Below are 23744 nucleotides of genomic sequence, written 5' to 3'. Positions count from 1 at the left end.
CATAAAGATGACAATAAATAGTTTAACAATCATTTTAACACTAACCTTGTAAACATACTGTAGCTGGTGTCTTAGCATAATTTCTACACACAATATGTATTGACTGCAGGTCAATAAACATTGTGTCTAGAAATAATTTTATTCTAAAATATGAAGTATAAGAATATGAATATATACCTTTTAGATTGACATAAATTCAGGCTCACATTGCTTTTATTTTCAGAGTTCATTGTGTAAATTGCCTGTTTGCTGTCCCTTACATCATGTACCTTTGAAAAATATATCCCTTGTTTAACACTGTAATGCACTCAGCATTCAATCACAGTACACAGTGCACTTACTTTAGTTTGGCTTATGTCACTAAAAAGGATTTGGCTAGTTGCCCAAGTCTTTCTGTGTGAAATACGTAAGTTGTTGTGTGGTTTTTGTTTTTGTTCTTACTAGAAGTACTTCCAAGTTAGTGATTTCCTGTCTTTGTAGCATTATGCAGATTAGATTTATTTTTAGATAAGTATTATCCCAGCTTGAGGCTTTTGAAATATGTTTCATTTCTTTTCTCAGGTGCGCACACATGAAGGGGCCAGGTGTGTAGTTTTTCTAAATCAGGAAGTTGTAATAGCAAAGCATGACAAAATAAAGGTGTGCATAATTAAGTGTTTTTAACCAATGTGGTTATTCATAAAAGCTTCTTAGGCACGTTCTATAGTGCCGGGTGCGTGCTACGCCATGCGCGCGCGCGCGGATTTTTAGTTGGCTGACGTTAGTCAGCCTTTCTATACAAGGGCCGCGCGCGCACGGCAGGGAGAGGGGAGCCGACAGTCAGCGGCGAAGATGAGGAAAATCATCTTTTCGTGCCGCTGCCTGCGCTCAAATGTATGTGTGTGTGTATGTATGCATGTGTATGTATGTATATGTGTGTGTATGTGTGTGTATGTGTGTTTATGTATTTGTGTGTCTGCACAAGTCTAATACATTTTTTCTTTTTACTAATGTTTTTTTTTTTAATAAATAATAAATTACACATAAACACACACACACCCATTTACATACACATACATATACACATAAACACACACAAACACACTCAACACTGTATACACTCAACACAGTATACTCACGTAAAGCATGCGGCACGTGCACGCGTGTTTGCATAGGCACGCAAGGCCGCACGCTGTATATAACAGCCCTTAGCTGTTAAACTAGACTAGGTTGGTCCAAAAATCTCACTATATCAAAGAAAGAAAAATAACATTGTTGCTAAAGCAGTAATCTGTGCTTTATTTGCATAAAGGATACCCAGAGCTGATCTGTGGCACTCAAGGCTACACTGATCTCCCAGTTCCTGAGACATTTAATTTTGAGATGCTCTTAAAAGGATTCTTATCCAATATGGCTACTTGGGTCAGCCTCATTCTTGCATCCAATAGAAAGCTGTTACATGTGTAGCCAGGTCCCCAGTTTCACCCACATCTCCGCTGCCGAGGGAGAGTAAGGGAAGGTTGCAGTGAGTGCAGGGAGCGCTCCGGTGCACCGGAGGCTCCGCGGAGGCCCGAGTGTTCAGGGTGCCTCCATTTTTGTATTCGCGCCTGCGCAGTGAGCCCCGTAAGCGACGGGCACAGAGGAGAGGTCGCGCATGCGCAGCCAGGGGTTGCGGTAGCACGCGAACCACGGACCAATCGGGGAAGGTATAGAGCAGGGGACTACAAGTCCCAGAGGCCTCAGTCAGACCTGGTGAAGCCAGGGAGCCAATAGGGCGACAAGAGCGTGGTAGGAGGTTGCGCAGGGGAGCACGCTAGTCAGAGAAGACCGGGAAGGGGAAGAGGTAGGAGCTCAGCGTGTAGAGAGGCAAGTAGCCTCTACATACACCAGGCCCAGATACGCCCCGAGTCACAGTCAGTTAGAGTTAATGCAGGGACAGGCCCTAGAATAGGAACCTGTCACATTAGTAAGAGAAGTGTCAAGACCCAGAGACTGTTGCGGCACCATCCCAGAGGTTTGGGACCACACCTCTTCAAGCACATCCGCAGCCAACCGGGTGGGATCGCCCCGGGCGGTACCTCAGGCAGATCTGCGTTGTCGGATCCTTTGCGAAGTCTATTTGCAGGCCCGAGCGCAGGAGCGCTCGGCAGGTAACATCCTTAAGTGCACCAACTATAACATCAGTACATAAGTGGCTGCGCAGTCACACACACATACCTTACTTTGGGGGTGTGGTTGTGGTGTGGGGGAATTGGACATGGTGTGGGCACACGGTGAAGGGTCGCGTCCTGCGAGACGCGTTAGCTATTGTGTCTCCTAGAAGAGAGACACTTAATGTATGACATGCATGGTTATGGTTACCAGAAGTAAAGTCACTGTTTCTTTTATATGCTGTGTGCGTAGTATTATATTATTGTCCTGTGAGGAACCACTCCCGCTCTGCTGGGAGCAATCACAGGTGGAGGCGCTGCACTTGGTAAGTGATTATCTGTACACATACTTATCGCCCCAGGCTCTCCGTGGCGGAGGCTTAGGCCCTGCGAGCCAACAGATTAGACAGCATTGGTAGCATACTGTATTCAGAAGGAAACAGGGCTACACATGATTGTGAGATGACATACTGTAACAGTTTTTCCTTGTAAGCAAAAGCAAAAAAATAAAAATAAAATGTCAGCAATTAGGGGGGTCCCCAAAGCTTTGAATGCTATCGTTCAGCTCAAATTTATGTTAAAAAATGTATTTGTTTTTGCACTAATGTAGTTTTTTTTTAAAGTAGGAGACAGCTAAATAGCCCTCGTTGTGGTGAGGAGATAATGGTGTCATTGTAGGCAGGACACATGTAGGGATTTAGGCCGAGACAATACAAGATTATAATTCTCAGAGAATGTATTAAAAAAAATATCAATAATGGTTTCAATGCCCCTTTCAGGAGCTTATTTGCAGATCTGTTGTAGTCGTTAACTTGTCAACTTAGACTGAGGACACGCTGTGGTCGGCGGCGCGCACGGCTGCTTGCGCGCTAGCCACCAGCCCATTACCTCCAGTCTGGTAGTCCCCGCTGCCTCCTCCCTCCGTGGCTCACTACGTGCTGTGACGCGCCTGCTGGCCGGAGCTACAAGGCTCTGGTGATCTGGAGCGGTGACGCGTCACGTGGTGTGGCAGGGAGTCAATGAGGAGGGTAGCTGATGGAGGGAGGGAGGTGGCTTGGCAGGGATCTTGCACGGTTGACCGAGACAAGAGACCTACAACTAATCAAGATTCTCCCCCAAGAGACCGGCCATTAAATATGGGGTGAAAAATTGTGTGGGACTCATTAGGCAGCCTGCTGTGATTGTGATCAGCCCTGTCAATCTGTTCGGAATGTGCCCCCCCGACCCGTTTTGGCCACGCCCCCCCGCACCGCAAAAAGTTACCTGCAGACCGCAGATCGCGGTGCAGTGACTTGCACGTGCCGCCGGCATGCAAGGAGGCCGTGCGGGCGCATGAAGCGGGGCCTTAGCCTTAGAACTAACATCATGTTGACTTAGTTTATTTTTTATATATCTCAACAACAAAAAAAAGGGAATGATGTACCGCCTACTAAAATCCTAAAATAATTTGACCTATATGACTGTGATGAATCGCTTGTTTAAATAATATTATTGACTTGTACTGACCAACATAACAATGGAGTGAGTGCTGAACTACTAAAATACACTTATTCAAACAACCTAATAATACAATATAAAACCAATAAATGAAAACAATAATAAATTAATAACCAAAAAAAAGTGTAAAAAATGTTCAATGTAAAATATAAGAAAAAAACAGCCCAGTACACAGCCCTCCAGAGTCTTTGCAGCCTGAATACAGGTATCACCAATTCCTTAAGAAAATGTATATAAAAAAAAAAAAAACAACGGGCGCACTCCTACTGTATTAAAGTTTCAACAATTTTTATAGGATGGGAACAATATAAAATGCGCACTCACAAACATAGCTAGAACATCAGCATTTATGAGAATAATCTCAAACCCCAGCACTGCAGCACGTTTCCAGCTGAGCTTCTGTTGCAATAGGTGCCTCTCTCTCTCCACAAACCAGACTTGGAACCTCCTCTCTCTCTCAATAAACCGGACTTGGAACCTCCTCTCTTTCTCCGCCAAACCGGATATGGTAGCTGTGCACCGTGCGCCCTTCGATTGCGGGTCCTCCGGCTACAGACACTTCACCACTGGTTGTCCCCACTTGGTACCTATTAGGACTTGCGGTGTGGATCCACTGCTTTAGCTGCCCTCAGATGTAAAGGATTTTCCGTTCTAGAGCCTCTTAGCTTTTGCACAATAAAATCAATAACTACTGCACTTGCCACTCCAACACACCCTAAGCGTCTCGGCAGAGATTACTTCATCAGGGGGGGGTCTCATTGGTCAGTACACACCTTTTATAGGTTGTTCAACAAATTGCACATTATTTTAGAATTGATGACTAATTGTAAACAGGTATCCCTACCACATCCGGTTTGCGGAGAGATAGAGGAGGTTCCAAGTCCCGTTTGTGGAGAGAGAGAGGCACCTAATTGCAACAGAAGCTCCGTGGATCCGTGCTGCAGTGCTGGGGTTTGAGATTATTCTCATAAATGCTGATGTTCTAGCTTTGTTTGTGAGTGCGCATTTTATATTGTTCCAGTCCTTTAAAAATTGTTGAAACTCTTAATATACCTGGTTTCTTTTTGTTTTTTATACATATACATACATATATAAAATCTGCAGCACTCTCGTATGTAAAAACATGCATTTAATTTAAAAAAAGATCATCAGGCAGTCAGACAAACCCCAGAGCGACGTACGTTTCAGACCTCCAGGTCTTTTCTCAAGCTCTCTCTCTCTCTCTCTCTCTCTCTCTATATATATATATATATATAGAGAGAGAGAGAGAGAGAGAGAGAGAGCTTGAGAAAAGACCTGGAGGTCTGAAACGTACGTCGCTCTGGGGTTTGTCTGACTGCCTGATGATCTTTTTTTAAATATATATATATATAAATATATATTAATATAAATATATATATATAGCCTTATTGCCATTATAGCAACAATCATATAGGCGAGTTCGGGGTGGACCGGCTTTCCATAGGCAAACTGGCAAAACAATATGGCCACTAGGTTCAGGGGTCGTTCCAACGGCCAATAGTAGAGCTGCAGTGCAAAATTCTATTGGTGATGTTGGCTGCCATGTTTTTGGTCCACTGTCATATTATTATTGTGTGTGTGTGTGTGTGTGTGTGTGTGTATGTGTGATTGGTCTGGAAAAAATTAAAAATAAATCCTGAACTAGGGTGTCTCCGACTTTGGGACTACCAATCAGCTTTGGGGGAGCCTTGTTTCAAGTAAGATTTTTTTTTTTTTGTACAGAAAATAAATAAAATGAGCAGCCAGGACTGTTGCTTTGTTTTCAAATATATGTAACAGGGCTGCTACCTGCTTCTTCTACATGTTAAAGAAAATGGCGGATAAGAACAAATATTCTGTAGGGGCAAATGATCCTTTAAAGAACCTGTGCGTAGAGATGGTCACATTTTTTTTGCAAATTTGGATCCACCTCAGATCGGCCGGTTACTTTGGTCCAGGGATCAGTCTCAAAATGCGCGATCAGCGTTTTTCTCAGGGGGTTTTTTTTTTTCATATCACTGACAATCCACATGGCGGATTAATAATCCGTGGTCAGATTTTTTTTTTATTTTTTTTTTTTATATATAAACATTTTTTATTAGATAGATGTTACAAATCAGATAAAACAACATTACAGGTATTGTTCCATACCTAATACAATCCGTTTTTAAAGTTTAGAGAGACATTGGCTGGTTGAGAAAAATCTTTGTCTTATCGTCTGATTTCTACATTGGTTGGGAACAATTTCCTCAACTCAGACTGAGAAACTGACAATCCCCAAACCGTGGGTTTCAAATGGCCAGCCAAAGAGGAGAGAGAGGAAAGTAACAGAATAAAAGAGAAAGATGGGTAGGGACGGTCTATGTTTGGAGGGGGGAAGGTAAAGGGGTAGGGAAAAGGGAAGCAGGGGGAGGAATTAATGGTCAGGGGGGGAGGGAATGATAGCCCCCCGCCCCCCATCCAGTCGCCGGACCCGGACCAACCCGGCACCGTACCACAAATTGCTTTTTGCTACTCGTGGGTGGGCTTTCATTCTTCTGAAGCTTTAGTGGCCTCTCATCCTTGGCTATCCCATATCCAGAAGGGTAGATATAAGGCACGAAAGTGGAGGTATAAAAGGTTATGAGACTCAGTTTAATCAGTTCTTTGCTTTGGCAAAGGTGGTTTGATCAGTGATCCGGCCCCGTGGTCAGATTTTTAACAATCCGCCAACGGATTGCAGTATCCATGTATTGAATTCTTAAAAATCCATCTGGATTGTATCCAATGGTGGTTTAGGATGAATCCGTTCAGATTGAAATTGGAACAATCCGTCAACGGATTTTACACCACAGAATGAATTTTGAATGGAAATGGCAGACATTCCTCACGATTGCAGACCTGATCAGAATCAAATCAATAATAACCTCAAACATAACAAAAATGATATAATTGTTGTCCTCTTCCTGCATATAGTTTCTGGGGGAAAAAAAACAGCCTATTCAAGATTGATTTGGGGTTGCAACCTTACACAAGAATTTATTTATCAGTTCTCTATTTTACAGTACCTCCAGCTAATTTCTATACCACTGCATTGTGTTATAAGTCTTACACACAAGGAGGCCTATAAATTAACATGTGAGTTTTAAGATGCAAACTCAGCCAAACATAAATTGCAACTTAATGCGTTGAAAGACCAGGAATTGAAATCATTTACATTAAAATATCTACGGTATGCGCATAAATCATTTATACCCATTCTATAGTTATTGTTTTAAATATGTGGAGAGATAAAGGGAAATAAAAATTATATATTGAAGCATTATGCAAAAATATTGAAATAAAATAATATTTGAATGGTGACATTAGTGTTCTTGGTAGATATTTGGTGGTTCTCACCATGAGATGAACTATTGCAGAATTATATAGATAGATAAATCTCCTTTTCTTTCATTATTGAATAGTATCTAAATACCAAGTTTGGCATGTTTGATTCATTTGCATATCACATGGAATTGCATAGCCAAAACGAAAGAGCTCCTTAAAAGGTAGTTTTCGCTCAGTTCGGACAGGCAAGAAGGAATATTTAAGGAATACAGTGCAATGCTTTTCCACGAGATACTGCCAGTTTTAGCAAAGAAATGTATTTACCACAGTTGAATTCAAAAGGCCCCACAGGCTAATATTTACTAAGCACCAAGCGGTGCTGTGCAACTGAATCGGCTGTAAGGTGTCTTCTGCTGGAAAGAGTGTTATGGCATAGTACTGCTTAGCAAATATAGACCATAGTATCAGGCATTTGTTAATTTATCTTGCAGTATTTTCAGTCGTGATGTAACATATTCTGGTAATGGTATTGGTGCTTAAAGCAGTAGTCCAAGCTGTCGTTTTTTTTAATTGAATAATTGTTGTCCCCTTTAATGTGCATCAATACAATCCACACAATGATAAGTAATTAGCTAAGTTGCTGATTGATCCCTTCTCCTGTGATCGAGCGGCCAAGATTTGACTAGGGGTTCACTAAATGGCTGTCAGTGCAGCAGAAGAGGGCCAAAGATGCAAAGCTCTGTGGGGAAGATCATGTGACCAGGCAGTCACTAGATACAATTGGTGCACTGCTTAGAGAGGGCAGGGCTCAAAAAGGGGTGTGCCAGAGCCTGTTCCAGAAGAGGAGGGGGATGTGACTTTGTAAATGGTTGCTACAGAAACATAAAATGCTTGTTACATTATAATACATTAAAAATGTAATTCAAAGATGTTTTTTTTTATTTTTTAAATGCTACAATTATTTTCTCATAGTACAGAACTGACTTAAAAAACACATGTAGGATATGGCTTGGTCTGCAGCTTTAATAGGTGACAGATTCATTTAAGTTAAGATGCCTTCTAATAGATTAACACAATAGGTATTTTCTTGACACTGCTCAGAATTAGTAAGCACCATCGGCTGTTATAATAAGTATGGGGGGGCGCAAACTTTTTTCCCTACGCCCCCCTACCGGATGTCCTCCTCTCCACGTGCCTCCCTCCTCCTTACCTTGATTCCCGGCGTCTGGGCGTCATGATGTCACGTTGCCATAGCAACGTGACTTCACATGACGCCGTGTTGCCATGGCGACGCGTCTCCAGATGCCGGCTGAATCAAGGTAAGTATTGTTTACAGAAGCCCTGCAGCTCCCCCAGCACTTCATTTAAGTGCCTTCGGGAAGCACGCAGGGCCTCTGTAAACCCTGTGCCCCCGCCGGTAATATCGCGCCCCCCAGTTTGCGCACCGCTGTAGTAAGTCATAAAATATAGTTAAAAAACTCTTAAAGATGCTGCATTAGGTATATTAGGCACAATGTTGTCAAATATGTATGTGTCCTTGCTGCATAAGATAATGAGACCCACATTATTTAACAACATGTGGCTGTTTGGATAAGGCACCTATTTTACACCTAGGCTCTTTAGGCTTTATGGAGCTTTTACTAGTTACACTGGTAACATCAATGTTCCTGTATAAAAGTACACAGTTACTGCAGAGTTGCTTTTTCGTCACTATCATTTTTTCCCCCATCTGGCTACCTAGTAAAATACATGTATAATAATAGTTGCCCAAGGAACAGACACTGGGATTTGAATCAGGTTACTACACTTTGGCCCAGATAAACCATGCTCCGTTAGGCTATTTAACCTAACGTTAATCTAAATTAACATTAGGTTAATTGTAACGAATATTCTCTACAGAGAATAACCTAACGTTAACCCAGTATGCCTTGAAATAATGTATCGTTACATCATTCCAACCTTTAGTGCTAATGATATGCGAAAGAGGCATTCCCCATAACATTGCATATGTACTAAAGGTCGTTCTCGTTTACACAGGGAACTATCGCTATTTAGGTCTTACCGAAAGGTTGATGTTACTCCCTCCAAACCCTGAATAATGAGTTTTGCTGGAGAGGAGGGGTTGGGGGAAGAGTCTTATTTTCCAGAGTAACATATGTAACGGTATTTCTGGCCCGGCCTGACCCACCCAATCTCACATTGGCCCCTGTGGTCTAACCGGTCCCCATTACAGTATGGTAGTGTCGGGTGGTGCACCTGTTGGCTACAGGACTCCTGAGTCTCCCGCATGATGGTGTGTGGGGAGGACCCGTCCAGACAGGCAGCTGAGGTAGTGTGCTGAGTCTCACCTAGTTCCAGTGCAGCGCCTCCACCTCATCAGGGTCCCTGCGTCCGCATGGGGATGATCCTGGTGAGGAACTCCTCGGTGGTGCAACCTCCTGTGTAATCATACTCTCACACACAGGGGTCTTTCTGATTAGCTCCATCTTTATTGTCACGGTGGGCATAGCTGCCCTCCACAATGGGGTATCTTAAGCCGGTCATCGTGCCCGTGCTTCCCTTTGACAGGTACGTCTCCTTGATCAGGGATTCACTCCTCTGTGCCAGGTCCCTGGACACAGACTCCTATCAGCCACTATAACATAATCATCCACTATACTAGCCTTGAACTAGAACTTTCCAGCAACTAACTTTTAGACACAGTGCTGTGCCTTATGTAACTTCTGAGGCTGACACACCTCTGACATCACTAACCATGGAGTCAGAGCATGTGACCAGTCCCATCCATACACAGGGCACCCCACCAGGGTGTGAGTGGAAACCTCCATGATTACTGCTGGCATGCCCACACTTACCAGGCCTTTCTGCCAGCAGGAGAGATGACTGTAGGCATTTTACATGACCGCTACATTCTCCCCCTGGTGAATCCCATCGTCCTCGCTGGGACCTAAATTTGTATACCTTTTTCCAGGAAGCACTGTAACGGAAAACATAATTAACATCACACAAATTTCCTCATTATGCAGTACACATGAATACAGTCATCCGCCAAGCCCGCCCCGACCAGCAGCCACGGACCCGCGTAATGCGCAGTACCACCTAAAAATAGTGATAGGGGTCCGGTTTCTTTACTTCCCTACCCCCCATATCTAGAACGGTAACAGAATAATGTCGTGGTAATCCCCTCTCGGGCCTATATGTCACCTTGTGTTTGTGGATGTTTCTACCAATGGCCCATATACGGATCAGATGCTCTATCCGTTCCTCGGCCTTCTTCCCCACCACATCACTCCCTTTACTGACTAAGTGCATCTCAATATTTTCCCGGAGCCACCTATCCCTGTTCTCTTCTATTTCGTCCATTAATGGCTCAGGGACATACGGGTACTCCAACCCGTGGGATGACTTGTAACGAGCCATTATAGCCCGTTCGGCCCTACTGATCCTAGTCAGGTCAGCCTTACCTGCCCTCCCAGGTAGCACCCATGATAGGGGTTCGTCAGGGTCCACGGGGTCTGACAAGATGTTGGGACCCATAGGTTCTATTTCCCTGTGCTCTATTTGAAGCCAGCGATCCTGCAGTTCCCTGTCTCTCTGTTCTGGGGTAAACTCTCCCACCACCCACCAATAGTCCATTACATCCTCTCGTCGGATGAGGAACCGAGTACGGTCCATCCAGGCCGAGTACCCTTCAAATAATGGGGCCCACCAAAGGTTCTCCCGAAACCTGTTTAACCTCCCTGACTCCCTATCATCGTCCATGGAAAATACCCCTGATGACCGCTCAGATCGTGGTACAGACCACCTAGACGACCCCGGGGCCTTTTTTACCGGCGCCGGAACCGCAGGGGGCAACCACCGGCCTACCGCAGCCACTCTCAATTCTCCCCCTCCCCTGGAGATACCTTCCGTAGCGCCACTGCGCTGTCTTTCCCCAGTCCGTCTCCCCTCCTCTTCCGAGGGAATGTCCACTGATTCCAGGCTAGGCGGGGAACCCGGGGACCGTGTGACCGGGGTAGGGGCTTTAGCTAGGGCATGGGGTTGGGCATACGGACGGGGTAGCGATTGCCACGGGGCTGCGACCCGTTCCTGGCTGTCCGTAGATATTTCAAAGGATGATACTTCACCCTCCTCAGTCCTCAGATCGCCCGTCCAGCTTCTGAGCCATTGAGGTGATTGGGGACCTTCCCCCAATCGCCGAAGCGTCGCTGCATCTTCTCCATGGGTTCCGCCATCACCACCGGAAACGATGTCTTCCCCGGAACCGGAAGCGTCGCCATCTTGTGTGGGACCCCCATGCGGGATCTCCTCTTCTACGACGACATCCGGTTGCTCCGCCGTCGCCACCGGAAGTGATGCTGTCACTCCACGTGCGCTCAGGGCCTGGCGCGGCCCTTCCAGCGCTTCGCCGCCTGCTGCAACCAAGTAAGTGATAGGGCTGCTTGGCTTACCCATCCGCAGGGGTGTAGGCGTCTCTCTCCCGTCTCCTAGATCAGGTCCTGGGATGGCGGGACTCCGTCTGTCGGCTCGCCGATCTGCGGGGGACGCCCTGTTCTCAAGGCCACCACTCACCCCACGGGGTGTCGCCCTTCCGGTCTGCCTTTTTGGCTCCGCTTTTAACACCGCCAGCTCACGGAGGTCCTCGTCCGAGTAATCCCCTTTCCCTGACTTAGGGGTCTCCGAGCGGAGTGAAAGTCTCTTTTCCCCGATTGCGGGGGGTGATTCAACCGCCTCGATCGCCACTGACCCAGCCGACTTGACCGGCTCCAGTCCCTTGTCTCCTGGACTCGCGCGGTTGATCCATAGCGCGCCCGGGGACTCGGCGGAGCGCCTTGTCATGTCCACCGGGGGGGTCAGCAGGCTGAATTGGAATAAATGTGGGCATAGGCCACAAGTATAAAGTCCCGCAATGAGGGCAACGTGCCGCCGTGTTGACCGTGCCTCCGGGCAGCCCACATTGTAGGCAGAGCCCGACCACCGTCTCGGTGTTGGCCACCCTCACTACTAGCAACTCGCCGGGTACTGAGTAGGGCTGGGTGGAGACCATCGTGCCCACAGTGGAGGAGCAGGCCATTCTTTGTACAGGAGCCACTTCCTGTACAGGTTTCTTCTTCTCAGTGGTTCCTCGCAACTGACTGGTGGAAGTTGCTGGATCCGCCACTCCCTGCTTCGGCTCCTCCCTTCTCTGACAGAGCTGGAACCCGCCCCCAGGGGTTGCAATTATGGGCGGGTCCCACAGGGGAATATCATGCCCCTTAATTAAGGCAGCACCTCTCTCAGTCCTGGTGGGCGCGGTTAGCGTTTTCGCGCCAATTTCCCCACAAAGGTGGGGGTCTTTTCCCGCGGCTAGTTCCCGCCTTCTCCTGGCAGCCGCCCTTTGTGCAATATAACCCTCCTTTTTGCACGGCTCTTCCACGGCCGGAACTACTTTTTGTAGTGGCGCCGTCTGGATATCAGTCCCTGGGCCCAGTGGGTGCATTCCCACAGGCCATAGTTGAAATTCACTCCCCCTGGTAGAAATCAGGGGAGGGTCCCATAGACTAAGCGGTTGACTCAGCACAGGGGCTGAGTGAGTCACTGTCCATGCAGGCGCAGCCATAGCTTTCGCGCCATATCCCCCATCAGGGCGGGGCTCTGCTGTTCGCGCCATTCCCGGCCAGCTTTTTGCAAGTCCTGCACCAGCCACATTTTCTGTGACTGTCCCATGCGGTGTCCCTAGCAAGCGGGAACCGCCATTTTGGTTGACTTTTAAGCCCAAAAAGTCCATTTGTTTGCTCTCCTCACGGGGTTCTCCCCCAATTATTACAATTTCCTCACACTCTTCCAGGGTGGCCCCTCGCTGTCCCAAACAGGATAAAAACGGGGCAGCCACAGCCTTCGCTCCGCTCCAGAGCAGACTGGTTAACGATAGCTCGGCGACTGTTTGCTCTTCAGTGGGGTGCACGCCACGGGTGCCCTCCCCATCAGCCTCTGGTCGCCATTTTGGGTTCTCCGCACCACGCGGATCCTCCATTCTTTGGGTTGTCTCACTCTCGTACCAATTATCGTACATGGGGCTCCGCTCTGCGGGGCAGCCACCACACCGGCACAATAAAGATTAGCTTCAGATGCACCACCACATGTGTACCTTATCTAGGTGTGACCCAGTGTTGCACTACCTCAGGCTAGGCTCACTCTCTCAGTGTCTGCTGTGACTCCTTACTCCCAGTCTGTGCTCCCTACGGTGAGTGTCTGGAATGGGCTAGGTACTCTGGCTCTGCCATGCAGTACTTGGGGCGTCTACCTCTCTTGGTCAGCCTAGCGCAGACCCTCTCCAGGATTCCTGACCAAGTTAACAGGCTATCCCTTCTGGCATCCTACCAACTAGCACTGCCTCAAGGTGACTCGGTCAGCTATAGCCCGGCTCCAAACCCCTCACTCCTTTCAGGCCCCTAGGTCGTCCCTGCGAACTGACAATATCCCGTCAGCCCCTGACCACCCCTAGGTCCGTCCCTACGCAGCACAGAGTGGCAGCAGACTCTATCCCTGTTTCCCAGTGTGCCTAGCTAGAGCCTGTCCTGTTGACAGATCTGATCTCAGCAGCTCGCCTCCAAATGTAACGGTATTTCTGGCCCGGCCTGACCCACCCAATCTCACATTGGCCCCTGTGGTCTAACCGGTCCCCATTACAGTATGGTAGTGTCGGGTGGTGCACCTGTTGGCTACAGGACTCCTGAGTCTCCCGCATGATGGTGTGTGGGGAGGACCCGTCCAGACAGGCAGCTGAGGTAGTGTGCTGAGTCTCACCTAGTTCCAGTGCAGCGCCTCCACCTCATCAGGGTCCCTGCGTCCGCATGGGGATGATCCTGGTGAGGAACTCCTCGGTGGTGCAACCTCCTGTGTAATCATACTCTCACACACAGGGGTCTTTCTGATTAGCTCCATCTTTATTGTCACGGTGGGCATAGCTGCCCTCCACAATGGGGTATCTTTAGCCGGTCATCGTGCCCGTGCTTCCCTTTGACAGGTACGTCTCCTTGATCAGGGATTCACTCCTCTGTGCCAGGTCCCTGGACACAGACTCCTATCAGCCACTATAACATAATCATCCGCTATACTAGCCTTGAACTAGAACTTTCCAGCAACTAACTTTTAGACAAGGTGCTGTGCCTTATGTAACTTCTGAGGCTGACACACCTCTGACATCACTAACCATGGAGTCAGAGCATGTGACCAGTCCCATCCATACACAGGGCACCCCACCAGGGTGTGAGTGGAAACCTCCATGATTACTGCTGGCATGCCCACACTTACCAGGCCTTTCTGCCAGCAGGAGAGATGACTGTAGGCATTTTACATGACCGCTACATTCTCCCCCTGGTGAATCCCATCGTCCTCGCTGGGACCTAAATTTGTATACCTTTTTCCAGGAAGCACTGTAACGGAAAACATAATTAACATCACACAAATTTCCTCATTATGCAGTACACATGAATACAGTCATCCGCCAAGCCCGCCCCGACCAGCAGCCACGGACCCGCGTAATGCGCAGTACCACCTAAAAATAGTGATAGGGGTCCGGTTTCTTTACTTCCCTACCCCCCATATCTAGAACGGTAACAGAATAATGTCGTGGTAATCCCCTCTCGGGCCTATATGTCACCTTGTGTTTGTGGATGTTTCTACCAATGGCCCATATACGGATCAGATGCTCTATCCGTTCCTCGGCCTTCTTCCCCACCACATCACTCCCTTTACTGACTAAGTGCATCTCAATATTTTCCCGGAGCCACCTATCCCTGTTCTCTTCTATTTCGTCCATTAATGGCTCAGGGACATACGGGTACTCCAACCCGTGGGATGACTTGTAACGAGCCATTATAGCCCGTTCGGCCCTACTGATCCTAGTCAGGTCAGCCTTACCTGCCCTCCCAGGTAGCACCCATGATAGGGGTTCGTCAGGGTCCACGGGGTCTGACAAGATGTTGGGACCCATAGGTTCTATTTCCCTGTGCTCTATTTGAAGCCAGCGATCCTGCAGTTCCCTGTCTCTCTGTTCTGGGGTAAACTCTCCCACCACCCACCAATAGTCCATTACATCCTCTCGTCGGATGAGGAACCGAGTACGGTCCATCCAGGCCGAGTACCCTTCAAATAATGGGGCCCACCAAAGGTTCTCCCGAAACCTGTTTAACCTCCCTGACTCCCTATCATCGTCCATGGAAAATACCCCTGATGACCGCTCAGATCGTGGTACAGACCACCTAGACGACCCCGGGGCCTTTTTTACCGGCGCTGGAACCGCAGGGGGCAACCACCGGCCTACCGCAGCCACTCTCAATTCTCCCCCTCCCCTGGAGATACCTTCCGTAGCGCCACTGCGCTGTCTTTCCCCAGTCCGTCTCCCCTCCTCTTCCGAGGGAATGTCCACTGATTCCAGGCTAGGCGGGGAACCCGGGGACCGTGTGACCGGGGTAGGGGCTTTAGCTAGGGCATGGGGTTGGGCATACGGACGGGGTAGCGATTGCCACGGGGCTGCGACCCGTTCCTGGCTGTCCGTAGATATTTCAAAGGATGATACTTCACCCTCCTCAGTCCTCAGATCGCCCGTCCAGCTTCTGAGCCATTGAGGTGATTGGGGACCTTCCCCCAATCGCCGAAGCGTCGCTGCATCTTCTCCATGGGTTCCGCCATCACCACCGGAAACGATGTCTTCCCCGGAACCGGAAGCGTCGCCATCTTGTGTGGGACCCCCATGCGGGATCTCCTCTTCTACGACGACATCCGGTTGCTCCGCCGTCGCCACCGGAAGTGATGCTGTCACTCCACGTGCGCTCAGGGCCTGGCGCGGCCCTTCCAGCGCTTCGCCGCCTGCTGCAACCAAGTAAGTGATAGGGCTGCTTGGCTTACCCATCCGCAGGGGTGTAGGCGTCTCTCTCCCGTCTCCTAGATCAGGTCCTGGGATGGCGGGACTCCGTCTGTCGGCTCGCCGATCTGCGGGGGACGCCCTGTTCTCAAGGCCACCACTCACCCCACGGGGTGTCGCCCTTCCGGTCTGCCTTTTTGGCTCCGCTTTTAACACCGCCAGCTCACGGAGGTCCTCGTCCGAGTAATCCCCTTTCCCTGACTTAGGGGTCTCCGAGCGGAGTGAAAGTCTCTTTTCCCCGATTGCGGGGGGTGATTCAACCGCCTCGATCGCCACTGACCCAGCCGACTTGACCGGCTCCAGTCCCTTGTCTCCTGGACTCGCGCGGTTGATCCATAGCGCGCCCGGGGACTCGGCGGAGCGCCTTGTCATGTCCACCGGGGGGGTCAGCAGGCTGAATTGGAATAAATGTGGGCATAGGCCACAAGTATAAAGTCCCGCAATGAGGGCAACGTGCCGCCGTGTTGACCGTGCCTCCGGGCAGCCCACATTGTAGGCAGAGCCCGACCACCGTCTCGGTGTTGGCCACCCTCACTACTAGCAACTCGCCGGGTACTGAGTAGGGCTGGGTGGAGACCATCGTGCCCACAGTGGAGGAGCAGGCCATTCTTTGTACAGGAGCCACTTCCTGTACAGGTTTCTTCTTCTCAGTGGTTCCTCGCAACTGACTGGTGGAAGTTGCTGGATCCGCCACTCCCTGCTTCGGCTCCTCCCTTCTCTGACAGAGCTGGAACCCGCCCCCAGGGGTTGCAATTATGGGCGGGTCCCACAGGGGAATATCATGCCCCTTAATTAAGGCCGCACCTCTCTCAGTCCTGGTGGGCGCGGTTAGCGTTTTCGCGCCAATTTCCCCACAAAGGTGGGGGTCTTTTCCCGCGGCTAGTTCCCGCCTTCTCCTGGCAGCCGCCCTTTGTGCAATATAACCCTCCTTTTTGCACGGCTCTTCCACGGCCGGAACTACTTTTTGTAGTGGCGCCGTCTGGATATCAGTCCCTGGGCCCAGTGGGTGCATTCCCACAGGCCATAGTTGAAATTCACTCCCCCTGGTAGAAATCAGGGGAGGGTCCCATAGACTAAGCGGTTGACTCAGCACAGGGGCTGAGTGAGTCACTGTCCATGCAGGCGCAGCCATAGCTTTCGCGCCATATCCCCCATCAGGGCGGGGCTCTGCTGTTCGCGCCATTCCCGGCCAGCTTTTTGCAAGTCCTGCACCAGCCACATTTTCTGTGACTGTCCCATGCGGTGTCCCTAGCAAGCGGGAACCGCCATTTTGGTTGACTTTTAAGCCCAAAAAGTCCATTTGTTTGCTCTCCTCACGGGGTTCTCCCCCAATTATTACAATTTCCTCACACTCTTCCAGGGTGGCCCCTCGCTGTCCCAAACAGGATAAAAACGGGGCAGCCACAGCCTTCGCTCCGCTCCAGAGCAGACTGGTTAACGATAGCTCGGCGACTGTTTGCTCTTCAGTGGGGTGCACGCCACGGGTGCCCTCCCCATCAGCCTCTGGTCGCCATTTTGGGTTCTCCGCACCACGCGGATCCTCCATTCTTTGGGTTGTCTCACTCTCGTACCAATTATCGTACATGGGGCTCCGCTCTGCGGGGCAGCCACCACACCGGCACAATAAAGATTAGCTTCAGATGCACCACCACATGTGTACCTTATCTAGGTGTGACCCAGTGTTGCACTACCTCAGGCTAGGCTCACTCTCTCAGTGTCTGCTGTGACTCCTTACTCCCAGTCTGTGCTCCCTACGGTGAGTGTCTGGAATGGGCTAGGTACTCTGGCTCTGCCATGCAGTACTTGGGGCGTCTACCTCTCTTGGTCAGCCTAGCGCAGACCCTCTCCAGGATTCCTGACCAAGTTAACAGGCTATCCCTTCTGGCATCCTACCAACTAGCACTGCCTCAAGGTGACTCGGTCAGCTATAGCCCGGCTCCAAACCCCTCACTCCTTTCAGGCCCCTAGGTCGTCCCTGCGAACTGACAATATCCCGTCAGCCCCTGACCACCCCTAGGTCCGTCCCTACGCAGCACAGAGTGGCAGCAGACTCTATCCCTGTTTCCCAGTGTGCCTAGCTAGAGCCTGTCCTGTTGACAGATCTGATCTCAGCAGCTCGCCTCCAAATGTAACGGTATTTCTGGCCCGGCCTGACCCACCCAATCTCACATTGGCCCCTGTGGTCTAACCGGTCCCCATTACAGTATGGTAGTGTCGGGTGGTGCACCTGTTGGCTACAGGACTCCTGAGTCTCCCGCATGATGGTGTGTGGGGAGGACCCGTCCAGACAGGCAGCTGAGGTAGTGTGCTGAGTCTCACCTAGTTCCAGTGCAGCGCCTCCACCTCATCAGGGTCCCTGCGTCCGCATGGGGATGATCCTGGTGAGGAACTCCTCGGTGGTGCAACCTCCTGTGTAATCATACTCTCACACACAGGGGTCTTTCTGATTAGCTCCATCTTTATTGTCACGGTGGGCATAGCTGCCCTCCACAATGGGGTATCTTTAGCCGGTCATCGTGCCCGTGCTTCCCTTTGACAGGTACGTCTCCTTGATCAGGGATTCACTCCTCTGTGCCAGGTCCCTGGACACAGACTCCTATCAGCCACTATAACATAATCATCCGCTATACTAGCCTTGAACTAGAACTTTCCAGCAACTAACTTTTAGACAAGGTGCTGTGCCTTATGTAACTTCTGAGGCTGACACACCTCTGACATCACTAACCATGGAGTCAGAGCATGTGACCAGTCCCATCCATACACAGGGCACCCCACCAGGGTGTGAGGGGAAACCTCCATGATTACTGCTGGCATGCACACACTTACCAGGCCTTTCTGCCAGCAGGAAAGATGACTGTAGGCATTTTACATGACCGCTACACATATATCACCCCAAGCACACATTTGTACAATACGTAGAGAGATACCCTTTGCACAAATAGGAACCCCTCTGAGATACCTGTGATATATGCAACATATGTAATGCAGGGGTGCGCAAACTGGGGGCGCAAGATATTGTAGGAGGGTGCAGAGTGAAACAGGGTGGTGATAGAGGCACGGGGGATGATGGTACGTAGCGGAGGGCCACCAGAGGGAAGCAGAGGAGCAGCCGGCAGAAGAATTAGGCCGCGTTTATAGTGCTGGCGACGGCGATGCGACCGATGACGTCACCCGTCGCCCCCTGCGAAAGTTGCAATTTGATTTTTAGCGACGTCGCTGGTGACAATGCCAGTGACGTCACTAAATGGGGCGGGCCGCGCAATTTGATTGGTTTAGAGACAGTCACATGGGTGACTGTCTCTAAAAAATCAAATTTACCTGGCTTCCAAATGTTTAGTCGTGACGTCACTCGCTTACTATAAGCGCTTGCGACGGAGTAAAAGGAATAGTTTCGGAGCGACGTTGCGTCGCCGTCGCAAGGCACTATAAGCGCAGCTTTAGGAGTCGCACGGAGGCAGAGCAGGGGGGCCAGGGAGGAGCGTGCCCCGGCGGTCCGACCAGGAAGTCTTTCTTACTTCCGGTGTCTATGCTGCTACAGAGTGCTCCTCCTCAGCCGTCCTGCTCTGCCTCCATGCAACTCCTAAATCCTCTGCCGGCTGCTTCCCTGCTTCACTCTGGTGGCCCACCGCCGCCTACCATCATCTCCCCCGCCTGCCTCTCTCACCACCCTGTCCCACAGGTAGGCATGGAGGAGGAGGGGGAGAGCTTGGGAGGGATGATGATGATGATGAGGAGGAGGGATGGGGAGAGATGAGGATGAGGGGGAGAGATGATGAGGAGAGATGATGAGGAGAGATGATGGGGAGGGATGAGTAGAGATGATGAGGAGGAGGGGAAGAGAATCAGGGAGAAAATGGGGGGCAGGGAGAAAATGGGGGGCAAGGAGAAAACATTTGCAGTCCGTATTTTCTTATACTACTATGCTGATTTATTTAAAAACAAACCTATAACATTTGTCACACACCTGCCTTCCTTTCTCTCTCCCCATATTTCAAGTTCTGGATGGAAATAACACCACCTTTAGGTAAGACTTTTGTTATTTGAAGATAATGCAAGGCAGTGCTAATTTAACCTGACGTTAAGCCTATGCTAATGTGTTAAACAATTGAAGTTGTTTTTGTGCATGTGGAGTGAACTCGGGAAAAATAATGTCTGTTACTAATTTAAGCAACAAGAACTATTATTATTAAATCCCTCTCTCTCACACTCTGTATACCGAATAATTACAGGTTTGAGGTCACGCTGTGATATTTGCTGCATTGGATTGGAATAAGGAACGGTGAAATACAGAATACCATGATGACATCTCCCCACAGGTACAGACAAACAATTTGGATGGCAGTATAGCTGACAACTGAAAGTAACAGTGAGCAGGTTAAACAAAACTGTCAACATGAGAACACTTGGTGCCTATGCTAACTTTCAGTGGACCGCAAAGACTGCCATGATTTTGCACCACCTTTGGTAATTCAAATGGTTAAATGGTTACCAATTAACACATTTCAAGTTGTCAGCATGCGTGTGTTGTACAGCATCTCATTCTCTCGAGTGCTTTTTCCATTTCAAACAATTATTCCATACAACACCTACAGTATGTAGATTTTTTTTTGTCAGCCCTACCAAAGATATCGTAACGTACAAAAAAAATCCATTGCTTGTAACAAGTTGGGACATTCCACAATGCCTTAAAAATATGTTCACAAAAAGCCAAAAAGGAGTAAAAAGATAGGAGTGGCTGAGTTGTGTTCATTTCTATGGACAATACATCGTATGCCAGTGTTTGTGTAATCGGAATCATGAGACAGTCCCAAGCATTGGAAGCCAGCATGATTAGCAAACAATAAACTCATATGACTTGTTAAGAATGTACACAGAGTACAGCAGCCCAGAGGTACACATTCCTGGCTGCATAGCCTATATCATTTAAAACTACATGGTACATATTTTGTAGATATGAGGAGAGATTTGAATCGGTGGTTGTTAACTATGTTTCAATTCCCTATTGAGTAACTGATATGAAAAGAAAAACTTTAGAACAAACCTGGCACATTCTATGGTATCTAAAATTAGATGCGGTACCCACTAAAAATAGTTTTGTGGTTAATGCATTTACAACATCACATCTTTCTTTTTTCTTTTTTTTTTCTTGCTTTAACTAGGTCACAACCAAACATGCTTTTAGTCCCAGCGACTTGCAGGTCTGATCTCAAGCTACAGCGAGCAGAATAGCCAAGGACTGCTTTGCTGTGAAACAGCGACACACACCTCAATACTAACTGATTTGCAAGGGGGGCAAGAGAATGGAATACAATTCTTTTTTTTTTTTTTTTTTAAACAGTGACAGTTTAAAGAAAGGAAAACAACCGGAAAATCCCTATGTTACTTACTGTATTTCTCTCTGCAGAGGTATTCCACACAAACATCCCCATTACTTGTTCAGTTGCCAAGTGCTAAAGCATGAAATGAGCAGCTGTTTCCTTTGAGCTTGTGCTGTGTCTTACCCAGTCACATGCCCCTCCTCTGATAAACCAAACAGCAGACTTTGCCAGGAGGTCAACGTTTTGAGATTCCTTATATTTGTACCACCGTTTTATTTTGAGATGTGATATTTGTTGTGCTTGCTGGGTGACATACACAACTTAGACACTGGATGAGAAAAAGGTGCAACCAGGGTGTTTATATTTTAACACTCACATGCAATCACAGTTACCATTAACTTTGTGCTTAGAGATTTATATTGAACATGTGTTTCTAGCATCAATGTATCAATGCACTTTTTTGAAATGCAGAGTTGTCAACAATAATATCAGGAAAGAGTTACACAACACATTTATTAGCTGCACATATGAAATTCTACATCTTGGTCTTCATAATGTTTCATTATAGCATCATGATAAACTATTCCGAGGTAGTTTTAGCCTGTCTTTAATAGATCTGTTCCAATGGGACTCTAAAAATCTATTTTTTTGGCAGATTTGATGCCAACACAAGCAAACAAAATTGCTATCCAAAGAGTTATCACATTTCAAGTGTTTAAAAGTTTCTGACTTAGGTAGATACTATTTTGGACAAAGGCAAAGTTTTATTGGCATCACTACTTTGTGAAGACTTTATAAATAGGTCTGCCCTAATTTCTTCTTTCTCCAGCCACAAACTTTAAAGTAATTTATATATACAGTTAGGTCCGGAAATAATTGGACACTGACACAATTTTCATAATTTTGGCTCTGTGCGCCACCACAATGGATTTGAAATGAAACAACCGAGATGCAATAGAAATGCAAACTTTCAGCTTTAATTCAAGGGGTTGAACAAAAATAATGAAACGTTTAGGAATTGCAAACATTTTCATACACAGTCCCCTTATTTCAGGGGCTCAAATGTAATTGGACAAATTAACACAATCATAAATAAAATGTTCATTTCTAATACTTTGTCGAGAATCTTTTGCAAGCAATGACTGCTTGAAGTCTGGAACGCATGGACATCACCAAACGCTGGGTTTCCTCCTTTGTGATGCTTTGCCAGGCCTTTACTGCAGCTGTCTTCAGTTGTTGTTTGTTTGTGGGTCTTTCTGCCTTAAGTTTTGTCTTCAGCAAGTGAAATGCATGCTCGATCAAGTTGAGATCAGGTGATTGACTCGGCCATTGCAGAATATTCCACTTCTTTGCCTTAAAAGCAGTATGTTTTGGGTCATTGTCCATCTGTAAAGTGAAGCACTGTCCAATCAACTTCGCTGAAATTTACTGAATCTGAACAGACAATATATCCCTATACACCCCAGAATTCATCCGGCTGCTTCTGTCTTCTCTCATCATCAATAAACACTAGTGACCCAGTGCCATTGGAAGCCATGCATGCCCATGCCATCACACTGCCTCCGCCGTGTTTTACAGATGATGTGGTATGACTCGGATCATGAGCCGTTCCAAGCCTTCTCCATACTTTTTTCTTCCCATCATTCTGGTACAGGTTGATCTTAGTTTCATCTGTCCAAAGAATGCTGTTCCAGAACTGGGCTGGCTTTTTTAGATATTGTTTGGCAAAGTCTAATCTGGCCTTTCTATTCTTGAGGCTTATGAATGGTTTGCACCTTGTGGTGAACCCTCTGTATTTGCTCTCATGATGTCTTCTCTTTATGGTAGACTTTGATAATGATATGCCTACCTCCTGGAAAGTGTTCTTCACTTGGCTGGATGTTGTAAAGGGGTTTTTCTTTACCATGGAAAGGATCCTACGATCATCCACCACTGTTGTCTTCCGTGGACTTCCAGGCCTTTTTGTGTTGCAGAGCTCACCAGTGCGTTCTTTTTTTCTCAGAATGTACCAAACTTTTGATTTGGCCACTGCTAATGTTCCTGCTATCTCTCTGATGGATTTTCTTTTTTTTGCAGCCTAAGGATGCCCTGTTTCACTTGCATTGAGAGCTCCTTTGACGCATGTTGTGGGTTCACAGCAACAGCTTCCAAATGCGAATGCCACACCTGGAATAAACTCCAGACCTGTTACCTGCTTAATTGATGATGAAATAACGAAGGAATAGCCCACACCTGTCCATGAAACAGCTTTTGAGTCAATTGTCAAATACTTTTGGTCCCTTGAAAAAGAGGGGGCTACATATTAAAGAGATGTAATTCCTAAACCCTTCCTCCGATTTGGATGTGAATACCCTCAAATTAAAGTTGATAGACTGTACTTTAAGCCCATATTCATTATTTAACTGTAACTTTAATTTATTTTTGGTACACAGCCGAAATAACAAAACTTGTATCAGTGTCCAATTATTTCCTGACCTAACTGTATACACATACACACAATTACTACTTGGGAATAATTCCTCCCCCTATCACGGAGTTGCCACTACTTTGCAAACCTGGCAGAGGGGCTTCTCAGTCTGCTCTGGGCAT

At 47.9% G+C, this 23744-nt stretch overlaps 1 protein-coding gene and 1 long non-coding RNA gene across 4 annotated transcripts in view; one reads left to right on the top strand and one right to left on the bottom strand.

Annotated features, from left to right (window-relative positions):
• RASGRP3 (RAS guanyl releasing protein 3) overlaps positions 1-21353 on the bottom strand; it is a 120431-nt gene extending 99078 nt beyond the window's left edge. For 2 of the 3 annotated variants that reach the window (XM_075596624.1, XM_075596626.1), the window contains exon 1: positions 21225-21353. The gene's annotated coding sequence lies outside the window, so the exon portion shown is untranslated. The remainder of the gene's footprint in view (positions 1-21224) is intronic. The other variant, XM_075596625.1, reaches the window with a different exon arrangement.
• LOC142493109 (uncharacterized) lies at positions 19760-22136 on the top strand. The gene is made up of 3 exons (XR_012800980.1): positions 19760-19861; positions 20067-20153; positions 20997-22136. It is a non-coding gene; the product is annotated as an uncharacterized LOC142493109 (long non-coding RNA).
• Positions 22137-23744: the final 1608 nt, after the last annotated feature.

The sequence above is a fragment of the Ascaphus truei genome, chromosome 4, assembly GCF_040206685.1.
Source record: "Ascaphus truei isolate aAscTru1 chromosome 4, aAscTru1.hap1, whole genome shotgun sequence".
Classification (NCBI taxonomy): domain Eukaryota; kingdom Metazoa; phylum Chordata; class Amphibia; order Anura; family Ascaphidae; genus Ascaphus; species Ascaphus truei.
The sequence above is the reverse complement of the archived record's forward strand: the minus strand, read 5'-3'. Positions and strand labels throughout refer to the sequence as shown.